Source organism: Macaca fascicularis, chromosome 1, assembly GCF_037993035.2.
Source record: "Macaca fascicularis isolate 582-1 chromosome 1, T2T-MFA8v1.1".
In the NCBI taxonomy this organism is placed as follows: Eukaryota; Metazoa; Chordata; class Mammalia; order Primates; family Cercopithecidae; genus Macaca; species Macaca fascicularis.
Window position 1 is genome coordinate 175660216 of NC_088375.1, and position 16178 is coordinate 175676393.

The 16178-nt window shown below is 43.3% G+C and overlaps 1 long non-coding RNA gene across 1 annotated transcript in view; it reads right to left on the reverse strand.

Moving 5' to 3' along the window:
* The window catches only part of LOC102124512 (uncharacterized), a 68724-nt gene extending 53348 nt beyond the window's left edge, over positions 1–15376 (reverse strand). The window contains exons 1-2 of the long non-coding RNA XR_001485041.3: positions 15228–15376; positions 14279–14368 (exon numbers count right to left, since the gene is read on the reverse strand). This is a non-coding gene — a long non-coding RNA (uncharacterized lncRNA). The remainder of the gene's footprint in view (positions 1–14278; positions 14369–15227) is intronic.
* Positions 15377–16178: the final 802 nt, after the last annotated feature.

Below are 16178 nucleotides of genomic sequence, written 5' to 3' on the forward strand. Positions count from 1 at the left end.
GAGAGAATGAGCTGAAAAAAAACCAGGGTTTTTTTTTTTTTTTTTTTTTTTTTCGTATGGGGAATAAGAAATTCAGGAGGAATATGATAATGTCTTCAAAGATTTTAAGGGCAACTATTTGGAGGAGAAATTGACCTGTTCCTCATTCACACTGACTAATATATTTATATTATATATCACATCTGTATTTATATAAATTTTTATAGATATAATACATAAAAAATAAAATATTTCTAATAATTTTTGTCACCCAACAATGAAAAGAGCTCCCCTTGGAGAAGTCTCCGTATTCAGGATGACTGACAGAACCCTTTGAGCTTGGGCTCAAGTGTGGGATCTAAGATTGAACTGGATAAACAACACCCTCTCGCCTTCTCACTCCTCAGTTTCTTCCCTTCCCCATCTCTATGGTCCTCTGTTTCTATCTTGGAGGAACAAAGCTACATGAACTTTTTCTAAGTGGGAGTCAGAACTTAGGCCCCTTTCCTGTTAAGATGCAAACTGTCACTTTGAACCAAGATATTCATGACTCTTCCAAGTGATTAATAGGGGAGTCAAATACCTCTCATTCCTCAAGGCTACTGAGGACCATGTGGTGACTGACCTCATCTGAGCACCGAATGGCACCCCAGCCCCCAACAGTTCCTTCTCTTTGGTGCGGCCCCAGGTCAAGGCAGATCAATTTTGCTTTGAGGTGAGGAATGTGAGCACATCCTCCACGAAGGCCTGGAACAGACGCTATGTTGTTCTTTCATGACTGCCTTTGCTAAGTGGCTTGTGAACTGAGCCCTTGACGATGAAGCCAGGCATGGCTGGGGAAGCTAACTACCCAGATGAGCAGCCCCCCTAGGACAAAGGGGTAAAGTCCAGTGGGTAGGACGGACGGAGAGGGTGAGCTGTGTCTCAGGAGCTATGGAACTATGCAGCAGTTTCAGAGCCAGAGAACCTAACAGGCCTTACAGTCTTCTGACCCCTTCATTTTACAGGTTAAGAAACTAATGGTCAGAGAGACAGTGACTGCCTTCAAGTCATGCACGAAATCAGCCGTTAAGGGCGCGGTGGCTCAAGCCTGTAATCCCAGCACTTTGGGAGGCCGAGACGGGCGGATCATGAGGTCAGGAGATCGAGACCATCCTGGCTAACACAGTGAAACCCCGTCTCTACTAAAATACAAAAAAAAACTAGCCGGGCGAGGTGGCGGGCGCCTGCAGTCCCAGCTACTCGGGAGGCTGAGGCAGGAGAATGGCGTGAACCCGGGAGGCGGAGCTTGCAGTGAGCTGAGATCCGGCCACTGCACTCCAGCCTGGGCGACAGAGCGAGACTCCGTCTCAAAAAAAAAAAAAAAAAAAAAAAAAAAATTAAAAGAAATTAGGGTTAGGCAAATGAGGTACCTACATGACCCTAGGAGGACCCCTCCTTAAACTTTGCACCTCAGGCCCCTCACTCAGCTTACCTAATCTTGGTCCTAAGTCCTACACCACCCAGGCTGCGTAACCCTTGCCAGTCAAAGACTTTGCGAGAGATTATGATGATCTAAATGTTTGTGTCCTCCTCTGGTTAAAATTCATACGTTGAACTCCTATTCCCCAGTGTGATGGTACTAGCAGATGGGGTCTTTTAGAAGTGATTAGGTCACAAGGGCAGAGTCTTCATAAATGGGATTAGTACCTTTATATTTAAAAAAAAGGACCAAGGGACCATCTTTGCCTCTTCTGCCATGTGAGGATATATAGAAAGTGCCATCTTTGAGGAAAGGGCTCTCACGAGACACTGAAACTGCCAGCACCTTGATTTTAGGTTTCCCAGCTTCTGAAACTGAGAGTAATAAATATTTGTTGTTTATAAGCCACCTAGTTTATGATATTTTGTTATAGCAGCCCAAACCGACTAAGAGTTTCTGTCCACAGAAGGTGCCATGTTTTCTGGCAGATGAACCTGTCCTCATCGGAGCAAAGAAGCGTGTCTGCCTACAAGCAGCCAGTGGAAGTCTGGCAGGCAGCTGGGGAGAGCTTGTGTCGGCCACTGTCCCACTGGGGCCTGGGTGATTTCACTGGATGATCAGATTCTCTCTTGGAAATTTGAACCATCAATAGGGGAGAGTTTGTAGTAGCTGAGAGAGGAACTCAAGGGCATTCTTGCTCCTCAGTTCTTTGTTGCTTGTACTGTCTTCTATACATTCCTGTGGTGGAAAGGGAGAGAGAGGTGACCACTCTTATGCCTCTCCCAAGTGGCTGTCGTGCCGGTCACTGTTCAGATTGCTCCCTACCTCATGGGAGAGTAGAGGAGCAGGGGAGGGGAGGGGCACTTGCCTCTGCATTCATCCATTTAACAATGATTGAACACCTCATTATTGCTAGACACAAAGATCATTAACACTTGGTCCCTGATATTAGGTACTTACACCTTAGCAGGGGAGACAGAGGCAAAAAAAGATAATTATATTGCCATTACCACTTAATAATTGTAATGATGAAGAAAGGCAACAGATACTGTTGGGACACCAGGAAAACATACATATCCATATGGAAAAACTGGGAATGAGTGCGAAACAATGCTTCCTGGAGGAGGTGTTGCCTGAACTGAGTTTTAGAGGGATGAGCAGGACTTCTTCATTCACCAAGTGAAGAGCAAGGGAAGGGCTTTCCAGACTTGATCAAAGGACATGGCTGAGGACCAGCATGGCAGGTGTGGAGGTACTGCAGACAGTTTGGTAGCTATATGAATTTTAAGTGAGGTGGAGCACAGCAAGAAGGAGGCTGAACCTGGTTAGCCTGGCTAAGGAGCTTGTGCCTCATTTGCCAGGCCAGCTCTCACACACTGGTAGTCAAGGCCAGGCACAGAATCTCAAGACAAACTTTATTTGGCCCATAGACGATTTTACAGAATTCTGAGTTTGGGTGCCTTTAAACAGCTAAACTCCATTTCACTGCAATCCCCACTGCTCCCCATTGCCTACCTATGGACCCAGCACTCATTTCTGTTTCCTCCTGCCTTCTATAGACTGTAAGGATGTGGTGCCTGCTCTGGTGAGTGGAGAGTCTTTGAAGGATTTCCACCAGGTGATAAGCATGATCATGGCTTTGCTTTACCAAGGTTCCCCTGGTGATGATGCAGAGGAGGATGGAGGGGTGTCCTGGAGACAGATGAGTCCCTTTGGAAGTTGTTGCAATAATCCAGGCAAAAGATTTCAAGGGCCTGCAATTGTGTCCTGGAAGAAAGCTTAGTAGGCACGGCAGGATAACCCCGCCATCACCCATTGTGGACCCTTGAGGCCTGGGGCAATATGGGAGAAGGTGATGGGCCTGGAGCTAGCAATTCTATGTCCAGGACCACTTTAAATGACAGACTATTGTAAGCATCCCTAACCTACTGAGCACCTACTATACCCAAAGATATGACATTCATAGTCTTCTGTAATTATCCCAACAACCCTGTGGAGCTATTGCTGCCCCTCCCTGCACTATTCTAAGGCTCAAAGAGCCTTCAAGTAGCTCCCACAAAGGCTCCTTGCTACGTGGTTGTCCTGAAATTCAGACTGAGAATTATGCGATTGCAAGGCTGGGGCTTCGTTCACTACAAGATACCTGTGTGGGTTTATCCTGATGTCATCAGAGTCCAGAGGCCATTAGAGTGGTATTTGAGGAGTGTGACCCAGTAGGGGATCAATATGGACTTTGGCAGCTCCCTGACTGAGAAAAAAATAACTGAGAGAAAACTACCCAAGAGGACAAGCTGAGAATGTGCATTTGGAGCTTGTTATTTGGCTTGGAGTCTTAGTCCATCCGGGTTGCTGTAACAAACATCATAGACTAAATTTATTTCTCATGGTTCTGGATGCTGGGAAGTCTAGGATCAAGGTGCCAGCAGATTTGATGTCTGGCGAAAGCCTATTTTCTTATTCATACATAGAGCCTTCTAGCTGTGTCCTCACATGGTAGAAGGGGCTAGCTAGCTCTCTGGGCCCTCTTTTATAAGGTACTAATCCCAGTCGTGAGGGCTCCACGTTCTAATAGCATTACCATGGGGGTCAGGATTCAACATATGAATTTTGGGGGACACAAACATTCAGACCACAGTACTTGGCAAACACCCCTCTACTTTTTTCTCAGAAAATTAGGAAATATTTCAAGTTTGTTTACACATTAGAACACAAATGCCAAAGCAAGGCTAGATGTTGTACTTTGGGTCTGCTGGCTATAAAATCTCTAAAGGAGAAACCAGGCTGGAGAGGGCCTCAGGTGAACTGGCCTGGGAGCTCCAGTCCCTAGCTCTGTTCTGTCTGTTCCCCTCCACCAGCTTTAAGGAGAATTAGACAACCATCTCTATGTCCCAAATGCCAAGCACTCAAAGTCAGTGGTTCTCAAAGTGCGGTTTCCCAACTCACAGCATCAACACCACCTGAGAACTTGCTTGACCAAATTCTCAGGCCCTACCCAGACCTCCTGATATGGTTTGGCTCTGTGTCCCCACCCAAATCTCACCTTGAATTGTAATCTCCATAATCCCAATGTGTCAAGAGCGGGACCAGGTAGAGTAATTGAATCACGGGGATGGTTTCCTCCATGCTGTTCTCGTGATAGTGAGTGAATCTCACAAGATCTAATGGTTTTATAAGTGTCTGGCATTTCCCCTGCTTGCACTCATCTTCTCTCCTGCCACCCTGTGAAGAGTTGCCTTCCACCATGATTGTAAGTTTCCTGAGGCCTCCCCAGCCATGCGGAACTATGAGTCAAGCAAATATCTTTTCTTTGTGAATTACCCTGTGTTGGGTATTTCTTCATAGCAGCATGGGAATGAACTAACACTTCCTGAATCAGAAACTCAGGGGATGAGGCCCATCAATCTGTGTTTCAATAAGACTTCCAGGGGACTGTGATGTGTACTCAAGTTTGAGAGCTACTCTGGTAAGTGATAATAAACATGACAACACATTTTTTTTAATGCTTTAATGAACCTCATCTATTTTCCTTGCAATGCCCTGGGCTTCCTCCAAATGAGTAAAGAATTTCTGCAAAGTCACTTAGGGTTCAGCAGAATCCCAGCTGTGGCCAAAGAATGTGCACGGGCAGGTATAGACCATCAGTAGATTAGAGCTCAAGTCCCACGCTGGCTTTGAAAAAAAATTGATTTTGTTTGATCCCAGGGCACCTCTTCAGGGAAGGCTTCCCTGAGCTTCCTGGACTAAGGTAAAAGCTCCCGTCACATTTTCCCAGAAGCATTCCAAATTTCTGCTGATCGTCACAGTGCTCATTATACTGCAAAAGGTCTATTTGTTTAATCATCTGCTTCCTTCACTTCACCCTAAGCTTAGCGAGGGCAGAGACTCTTGTATTCTTGTCCTTGAATCCCTGGAATCTAGGAGAAGGACACTTAGTAAATATGCATTTAGTTAGTTGAACACCAAGCTCACCTCTTTGCCTGTGGGGACTTATCATGCTATCCCTCGGCCTGAATTCTTTCTCCCCAGATTCTCTGTGGCTTGTTTAGCTTCTCATTCCAACCATAGCTGCTAGATCATCATCTCTTGAGCATCCAACCCAACCCGGGCACTACATTGCTCTCTACCATCCCCATCACTTTGCATTCAACACGGTACTTTATCACTATTCGATAGTCTACTGATTATTTTATGTTCTGACTCCTACTTCCTAGAGTGCAAGTTCCCTAGTCAGGCACTGGTCTATCCCACTCAACTCCACCCTCAGCACATGAAATCCCTCAGTAAATGACTTTGAATGATGCATGACTTTTTACTGACTCATTTATCAAAACACTCAGACATTATCTACGTATGATCATTTTACAGATGGAGGAAAATAAACTCAAGAACTGGTGACTTGCCCAGGTCACACTGCTGGTGGGTAGCAAGACAGCAGCTAGAATCTATAGCTTCTGGCTTTCCAGCCAGTCCTCGTTCCATTACATTCATTATTTCTTTGCTGGACTGAAAAGCTTAAGACTTTTCCTGTAAGTAATAGGGAGCCATTGAAGATCTGAAGTTTCAAGGAAGTGGCAGGATGTATTCTCTTTTACTATAAGGTAAGTGCCTCCCTCTCCCATTTTGCCACATTGACTAGCTTATTTCAAAGGCATCTGTTTTTCCACCTGGGGGTCACAAAGTTACTGCCTCACACCGTAAATCCACCGTTGGCATTTCCTTGCAGCTGTGTTAGTTGACAGCTCTGAATCACCAGCTCTGTGAAGATGTGGGAGAGCTAGTGCTATCAGACCCCATCAGCAGAAGATAATATCTGATTGCTGATGGTTGCACTAATGTACCTGCTCTGTCAGGGAGGACCTTCTGCCCTGTCTGACATTTCCAGGGAAAGATACAGTGGAGATAGAGATGTCACGTCAGGAGGCAACTGATTTATGTCAGAGGATTAATATGACCCCATATCAAGTTCAAGTTTTGGTCAGTCAACTCAGAGCCTCATAAACTTTAGAGAAAGGTAACCTCTTTGCTGTCACTTTGGCCCAAAAGAAGAGCACCAATGTTCACTAAAACACTTGTGATAACTGCAAAAGAGGGAAAGGATTGATTAAATCAACTGTAGTACTTTCATAGGATGGAATATTATGTAGCTATTAAGATTTCACTTAAAAATAGGTAGAAATTACTGGATTCTTATAACAAATTATTTAGAAAAATTAGGTTACAAAATGTAAAGTACCATATGAGCCTATTTTTGTTTTGGAAAAGTATAGATGGATAAATGAATGGGTGGATGAATAAAAAGATCATAGATAGATATGTATACAAATGTATAGTTAGATGGACAGACAGATGATTAAGATAGAAAGACACTAAAGAAAGGGTGGAAAGGCTAACATAAATATGTTAACAGTGGTTATATCTGGTTGGAGGGATTAAAAGTAACTTTAAAAATCACTTACCTTTATTTCCTGGTTATTTAGTAATGAACTTACATTGTTTTTCTTAACACAAAAGCATAGCTATTAATACCAACAATTCTAATATTCGGAATCAGGAGCTCATCTTTTACCTATGTGTCCTCTTTATACCCTCTTTACTCTTGTTACATGAATGTTCATAATACCCATCCATCCATCCATCCATCCATCCATCCTTCCATCCATCTGTCCATCCAGGTGGCAGAGTCTATTTGGACTCCAGGATGGCATTTAAATAATCCCCCATGGAACTTTTATATTGATTTCATGTCCTCTCATTTTCTGGGCTATTTTATTCTTGTTGTTATTGTTCCTCTTCTAGACCATGGAGCCCCTTTCTATATTCCACCATGCCACCCTTTGTCCTCCTGGTCAATTTCTACTCACGCTATAAGACTTTCTTCAGACCTCACCTTTCCTTCTTTCCCCTTGTTGCTTTCATCCCCTCCTTCTACTCCCTCCTCCCCCACGGCCTTTGTCCTCCAATTGCACCTTGTACCTTGTACTCCATTTGAAACTTTCCAATATGTACACTTATTATCTATGTACTTGATGCTTCTTAATTAGACTTGGTGCTTCCTGATGCAGACACTATGCACTCAGGTCCTTTTATCTCTGCACTCAGGGCCTAACTGCTTAGTAAAAGCTAGTCTGCTTCTCTCACAAGTATGTTTCTGAGAGCCTAAACAGAAGATTGGCCAACAACCTCAATATCATTCATTTAATCAACAGGAATTTACTAAGCATCTACTATATCCCAACCACAGAGATTAGTAAGACATAGTTTCTTCCTCCAAAGGCTCACGGTCAGGTCAGGGAGGCAGACATGGGCCCATGAAAAAGAACCATAAACAGGCCACCATAGGATGTCAGTGTCCTATTTCAGCCTAGAGAGTGGGCCTTCTAGGAGTTCAAGAGACCCCTATAGGCTGTCTGGACACAGGAGAGACTTGATGGCTGGGGGGTAGTTAAGGTTAGAACAGAGACTTCAAAGAAGAGAAAGATTGAGACAAATACAAGGGATGAGGGATGGCATTCCAGGTAGGAGGCACAGTGTGGCAAAGGTGCAGAGCTGGTGGGCGCCTGGCTTGTTATGAGTGTCCAGGCTGTAGGAGCTGAAAGGGCATAGAATTAGTGTCAGCCCCAGGGGTTACATCTAGTTAGTATCATTTAGAAGCATTGCAACTTCTCAGAGCCTCGTCTTCTTCACCCATGAATTAAATATTAAATTATCTGCTTTATATGACTTATAGGGAAGTTAGGAGAATCCAGTGACACACGGTGTGTGGAAATTTTTTGTAAATTGTAAAATAATACACTTATGCAATTCAGAGAATAAGAATAATCAGCACTATGGCTAGAGGAAGGGATTTATGAGGGAAGGAAAGCACTTAGCCATGTTGGAATATTTAGAGTTGGGTTTGGGGAAGGCCTTAAAGATTCTGACGCTGACTTTCCATTTGGCTCTCATGATCCCCAGTACCATTTCTCTTGTGAATTCACTGATCTAGCCCAGCCTGGGTTAGGTGCCCCATCTCATGTTCCCAATATCCCACTTACTTAGTAAGATAGCCTTTTAATTTCTGTTAACATCTATCTTCCCAACCAGGCTGGGAGTTCATTGAAAGCAGACATCTTACTTTATTCATTTTGTAGACTCAGTGTCTAGCACATTATCTGGCACACAGTCGGGTTCAGTAGATATCTGTTAGTGATAACTATTTTAATGGCTATTCTTCATGAAGCACTTACCAGTTGGCAGTCATTTTGATAAGCATTAAACAAGAATTTGCTCATTATCACAACAACCCTTATTCCCATTTACAAATAGAAAAAATGAGTCATAGGAGGCTTAAATAACTTAGCCAGTTTCATTCAACACGTGAGCACTGGAGCTAGAATTTAAGCTGAGGTCCTGAGGTTTCTGAGTGCCGTATGTTTCTTGTGAATTCATTCACTCATTCACTCCACCAATAATGATTGTGTGCCTGTCACGTGCCAGGAACCATTTCAGGCTGAAGGAATGTGTCTGGAAGAAGTGATAAATGGGATATCAGATAATCTCATGCTTGGTGAAAATGTGAAACGTATGTGTGACCAAAGTACAGAGTATCCCAGAGGTGTGGGCAACTCAGCTGTGGGTGGGGGTGGAGAGAAGCCTCCAAGAGAAGAGGAAGACAGCCAAGGGCATTCCATCCAGGTAGAAGAAAGGGCAAGTGGGAGGACACCAGGGTGGGATGTAGCAAGTTGAGTCTGGATGTTGCAGTGAGTCTTCCTGACTAGACAGTGTACTTCTTGAAGGTGGAAACTGTGTCTTAAACATCTCCACTTTCATAACCCTGCATCTGGTTGCTCAGTGAAAGCTTGGTGAATGACTGAGATGGGTTTCTACATTTTGAAAACAGACAGCAAACCTCAAATTTCAGAACACTAGAAGGTCACACGACAAAATGACTCCAATTTGCAAGGGGCAGCCAAGCATGACCAGAAGGAAATGAAGTTGTGTGTTTACCAAGAACCTCTTTGCTTGGCTCAGAATATCCTCAGGTCCCCATCTCAAACCTGCTCTCCTGTTAAGAGAATGCAAGACAAATTCTATCTAAGGTACTGTGGATTTTGCAAGTTGCTAAGATATTAATATATTTATCCACAACCACAGACACTTGGCTCAAGAACAGCCCACTCAGCCCTCACTTGAGGCTAGATCATGGGGTTTCAATCAACATGAAGTCCTGAAGGGGCTTTTATGTCAGCCAGGGACATGGTCATTGCTTGGAGGTGCCACAGCTGAAGTTTTTCTTCATGTTTGGTGATGATAAGTTATTTTTATTAAGTTGATTTGCTTTGGCCTCTTCTGAGGTTTCAGATTCAGTTGTGATTTGCACCTGCCTTTTTTAACCTAAAAACACATATGAAGGAGAGGAATGGAGTCATATTTTCCCATTCCACAGTCCTGGGCTTCCAAAATGGGGATGCTTTGGGTCTAGATGTCCTCAAGGAAAATAGGACATTTAGGTTTTGAGGCTCATTACATGGATGTGAAGGAAATATGGCCTAGAACCTGTGGATATTGTAGCCCAAGGGTCACATACTAGAAGACCACTACCTCTACAATGATTTCAGTGGTGGGCTTGGGGAGGGGAAGGGAAGAGGCGGGGCTGTCTTTTGTTAAACTGTAGGATATAGGGATGACTCATGACCTATACAGGGCCAACCATTTAGCTTTCACATGCCTCAAACACAAATCAATTGGACTACACCAGGGGAAAGCAAAATAAACTCACTTCCTGATTATGTTTTCTTTGGAGGGTGTCTTTTCTTGTTACCTAGGCTGGAGTGTAGTGATGCAATCATGCCTCACTGCAGCCTTGACCTCCCAGGCTCAAGAGATCCTCACACCTCAGCCTTCTGAGTAGCTGGGACCACAGGCGTACACCACCATGCCAGGCAATTTTTTTTTTTTTTTTTGGTACAGACAAAGTCTTGCTATGTTGCCCAGGCTGGTCTTGAACTTTGGGCTCAAGCAATCCTCCTTCCTCAACCTCCCAAAGTGTTGGGATAACAGGCATGAGCCACCATGCCCAGACCTATTCTTGTTTTTTTTTTTGAAGAGCTGCAACTTTCTCTTGGTATCAGCAACAACCGTCATTTTTTGCGGCTGTCTTCATGTAGACCCTGAGATTACAAATGCCAGCACTGGTTCCTACCTATCATGGTTGCATAATAAGTCACAAAGGTGTCCCACCCCACATTCCCACAGAGATGATTTAAAAAAAGTATTCTGTCTGACTAAACTTATTACTTCAATGGATAAGTGATCTTCCTTCAAATTATTGGCAACAAGGTTGGCTTAATATCAACACTTCTGAAACTTTATTTTGAGCTGGTAACTACAATAGCTCATAACACTTACAATAGCTCAAGTTTTTTTTTCCTGGTAACTTTAGTAATATAATTGGCAACTAATTTAACCTGGAAGATTTATTGGCAAGTTATATTGCTCAAAACTGTATGTTTATAGTTATAGTTTTAACTATAATTTAAAATAATTCTGTATAATGAAATGGGGAATATATATGGGAATAAATTCTATTCCATTTATTTCAATTTGAATGTCCAAATTACAATGTTTCCCTTTGTGCTATAGGAATAGGATTAAATGGGGGAAGACTAGAATTTATAAGGGTTGTATATGGGGGGAGGGCAGAGATGGAAGAATGAGGGTTGTGATGATAGTGAATAGCAAAGAGTGAATTCTCTATGTTTTTGCTGTGGCACTGAAGTGAAGAGATATTAGCTTTGACTGTTCACAAAATAAAGCATCATGATTTTCAGTGTTTGAGAGAAAATTGATGCAAAAAGTTTGCAGTACTTGACATGTATTTGCATGCACAAAATAAAATTATTTGTCCACCTTAAAAAAAAAACAAAAATCTGGCTGGGCACGGTGGCTCACACCTGTCATCCCAGCACTTTGGGAGGTCAAGGCGGGCAGATCACAAGGTCAAGAGATCGAGACCACCCTGGTTAACATGGTGAAACCCTGTCTCTGCTAAAAATACAAAAAAATTAGCTGGGCATGGTGGTGGACTCCTGTAGTCCCAGCTACTCGGGAGGCTGAGGCAGGAGAATGGCATGAAACCAGGAGGCAGAGGTTGCAGTGAGCCAAGATTGCGCCACTGCACTCCAGCCTGGGCGACAGAGCGAGACTCCGTCTCAAAACAAAACAAAACAAAACAAAAAAACCCTGCATGTTCCATGGCACTTTACTAAAATATTTACTAGTAGACAGTCAATTCCTACTTTAAAAAGTGTTCAGGTCTAAATCATTCGACTCTACTCAGTGGTTTAGATGAGCTTTCCCCAAAGCTTCCTTTGCCAAACAGAGTCCCACAAGAAGATCATATGTGTAGAGGAGATCAGTGATCTGACTAACCCTGTGATTGATTTTGGTCATAAGGCTGCACAGAATCAAATGGATCATTCATTGATAAACATCATGAGGGTTCTTATAATTTTTTCTGAACATCCTGATTTACATTTCACATTTTAACATTTTAAAATCTTATAAATACATAAAATTATGGCTTTTTTTTTTTTTTTTTTTTTTTTACCATCACCAGTGATGCCTCCAGGCCCCTTCCTTTATTAAAGCCTAAAATGAGTCTTTTTATGTTTTTTACAAAAACATAACAAAACAAGATTCTACTATCTCAGTTCCGTTCTTGTTGAATTTAAGACACTCTCTGACCTCAAAGTGGCCATGGAGAAAGGGTGGAAAACCATTTTCTGCACTTGCACCTTTACCAGGGAAAACTGGAGAAACAATATGTACTCATATGAACTCTAGTGTGTTGTGTGTTGTAGCAGCTTTGTCAGGTCTGGTATGTTATAGAAATGTCTCTAAATCATATAAGTATAAATAGCATGATAGGCCACAGAGCAAATCCAAAATCCTCCTTGTCTTCTGCTAGTTTCCAGACATGATTTCCATACAAGGATCCTCTGCTCCAGCCCAACTGGAATTTTCCCAGTGGTAAACACCTCTTCTACATCACCACCTCTGCCCACCTCTGCCTCCTTCAGCCCCCTTCTCATCCACCCTGATCCAGGACCTTCTCCCTCCTTATATGTATTCACTCATTCAATCACTTATTCATTTGTTCTTTTCATTGATATCTACATCTATCCACATCCAACTGGCAAGCAAGTGGCATCTGTTTCCGATTAACCAGAGTAGAAGTCTAAGAACTTGTGCCCACTGCATGTTGGTATTGAAATTGCCACGGAAAACACAACACAGTCAAGCACTAGATGGAACAGGACTTTACTCACATAGAGAAGAGACACAGCAAGATCTGCTTAGTAGTGGGTGCCATTATCCCATGGTCAGCAGGTCCATCCCAACAGCTGACACGGGTCATTGGGTGACCCCTCTTATGCTGCAGCAGAAGGGCCCATGCCCTGCCTGCAAAGAACAGATAGAGTAGTGAAGTTTCTAAGTGCCACGTGATGCATGCCCTTAAGCAAAGCAAAAGAGTACAAACAGAAAAAGATATTCCCACAAAAGGTGGTAAGTCCAGCACAGGCTGAGGATTCTTTATTTCATGGTAAGGAAGTCTTCCAGGCCCAACGCGTATTCTTAGGTGTCCAAGCAGGGGTGGAAAGATGGCATGCAAGAGACTGCCTTTCCCAACACACATCCCCACCTTTATCCACATGTGTATCTGCATCCATATCTATCCATATCCATATCCATATCCATGTCTAAGTCATCTCCCAGGTGCTATCAGTTATATTCATCTTCCCAGTCTTGATTCATTTATTTTGATGGTGGATTTTTTTCTCCTATATTAGACCATGAGTTTCTTAGAGATAGTAGCATGATTTACTGATTTTTGCATCTTACGTCAGCACACAGTAGATCCTTAAGGATTTGAAGACGTTGAGGAAAGCAGCACCTTTGTCAGGCATTGTTCTGGCCAGTTAGGCCGCACCACCTTATTTTAACCCTGGTTACCCTATGACCTTATTCACCTTTGACCTTTGCACTGGCTGTCCCCAAATCTGCCTATGGTTGGCTTTTTCTTTTCATTCTTATTTAAATTCAAAAGTCATCTTCTCTGAGAGTCCCACCCTGACCACCTGACCCAGGGATCCCAACCTGGTTCCCCCACAAAGTTATTCTGTATCCCAGGGTCCTCTTTCATTCTCCCCATAACACCTATCAATGCTGAAGTTAGCTTTTTAATGAATTTATTGATTTGTTTATTGTCTGTCTTCTCCAGCCCCTTTCCCAACTAAAATATAAGCCCCATGGTGGCAGGGTTAGCTTATCTTTTTTGAGGCTGTATCTACAGCTTAGAGTAATGTCTGACACACAGTAGGTGCTCATTTATCATCCAGTGAAAGAGTAACCTCAAGCAGAGGCTGTTACTATACCAATTTGTTTTGTTTTGTTTTGTTTTTTTGAGATTGGGTATCACTCTGTTACCCATGCTGGAGTGTAGTAGCATGACCTTGTCTCACTGCAGCCTCCACCTTCCGAGCTTAAGCAATCCTCTCACCTCTGCCTCCCAGTTAGCTGTGTCCACAGGCGTTCCCGGCTAATTTTTTTGTAGTTTTAGTAGGATGAGGTTTTACCATGTTGCCCAGGCTGATCTCAAACTCCTGAGCTCAAGCAATCCAACTGCTTCGGCCTCCCAAAGTGCTGGGATTACAGGCATGAGCCACCATGCCTGGCCTATAGCAGTTTTGGAGATGAGGAAGCTGAGGTTCATGACAAGCCTCATGTCAACAGATCTGAGATCCAAAGCCCTTTTCAAAGCCCAAGTCTCTTACAGGACAAGAGACTGCCACTTACCAAGCACAGTGGATACGTTGATAGACACATGATGCTTCTACTTTGATCAGACTTTCTGATGTTTCTCTTGTTCCCTTGTCTATTTTGAAACTGTAGACAAACAGGCATGTGAGTCTCTAATTCCAGAAAGCTTTATTTACTAGCATAATAATAAAAATAATAGCTTCAAAGTATGCTAAGAACTTTGTATACACTATTTCACTTAATCCCCACAACAACCCTATTAGAAGGATAATTTAATCTCCATTTTACACATAGAAAAATAAAATTCAGGAAGATAAAATACCCTATCTAAGGTCACTGTTATCAAAACAAGAATCAGAAGATACAAGCAGTAGCTGAATGTAGTGGCTCATGCCTACAATCCCAGCACTTTGGAAGGCTGAGATAGGAGGATTACTCGAGGTCAGGAGTTTGAGACCAGACTGGGCAACATAGTGAAACCCTGTTTCTACAGAAATTTAAAAAAAATTATCCAGATGCAGTGATGTGCACCTGTAGTCTTAGCTATTTGGGAGGCTGAGGCAGGAGGATGGCTTGAGCCCAGGAGTTCGGGCCTGCAGTGAGCTATGATTGCACCACTACATTCCAGCCTGGGTGACAGAGTGAGACCCTGTCTCTAAAGAGAGAGAGAAAAAAAAGATACAAATGGCATAATTTGAGAAGTGATTGATAAAAGACTAAGGAAACCAAGACTCAAACTCACATCTCTGCCTAACCACAGTGCTAGAGTAAACACTCCCTAAAGGCAGGCTCTGAACTGGGTACCAAGGATACGAAGACTCATTCCCTGACCTCAGCAAGCTCACAGTCTAGAAAAGGAAGACCCAATTTGGACAAGAACGAAACCACACACAAGACAAGGGGAAGAGGAGAATGGAGAAAGAGGGCTGTGGGGACATGCTAGGCTCCTGCAACCTTAATGGGGGTAAATATAAAAGTGATTGACCTTCTAGTTTTTCAGTGTAACACCAGAGCTGTAGAGGGAGAAGGGCCACTAGGAGATTCCATTTCAGTGATGTAGCCAGCAGGAAAGCCCACGTAAGTGACAGCCTGGAGAAGTATCTGGCTACCCTGGACCATGGCAGGAGGGAAAAAGAGGAGTCACTGTAGGGTGACTAGAGTGATCCTTAGATCCAGTGGTTTACTTCCCTTCCCACTCTTGAGGCAGCTGCTGTGACTCATGACTCTTTGGCTGCACGAAACCCATTATAACCTAACTTTCTGCCTAGGGCAATTGGTTTTGGTTTCATTTTCTAGTCTGGAGTATGATCAAGTTGTCCATTAAACTTACAAATTTCCTTGAAATTTTCAGTTTCATGAAGAATGAAAAAGAAGTGATCTTGTGACCACGTGATCACCTTGCTGAATGTTCTAGAGCTGACCAGAGGGACAAGGGACAAGGGCTTCCTTATCAGGATGAAGCCTCGGTCTATGAAGCCAGCAGTCCCAATATTTGAAAAAAAAACTTGTCTCAGTCAGTGTTCTAGCAAAAAATGGATGGTACACTCAAACTGTGTAACTTGGAGGGAAATTAAGGAAAAGACTATTTACTTAGATGCAAAGGAAACTCTGGGGCTTATAACAGCAGGGAGTCATTACCTTCCCTATCTCTCAAAAGGCAAGAAGAGGGAGCAGTTCCTGGAACAAAGAGGGAAGTTGTAGGGACAGGGCTGCCCGAGAAGAGGCTGCCTTCATGAGAAGAAAGCAGCCAAGCCCTAGCAAAATCCTGAAAGGAGGGAGCAGGGAGAATAAATCCCCCACCCTCACTCTCCTGCCACTCCCTGCATCTCTTGCTGGTAACTCACAAAGTCTGGGCCCAATTGGAAGTTAGAAGGCAAGGGAGATCATTGATGGAGCCCATGCAGATCAACCTCCTAGGGGGCAGAGGTGGGTACAG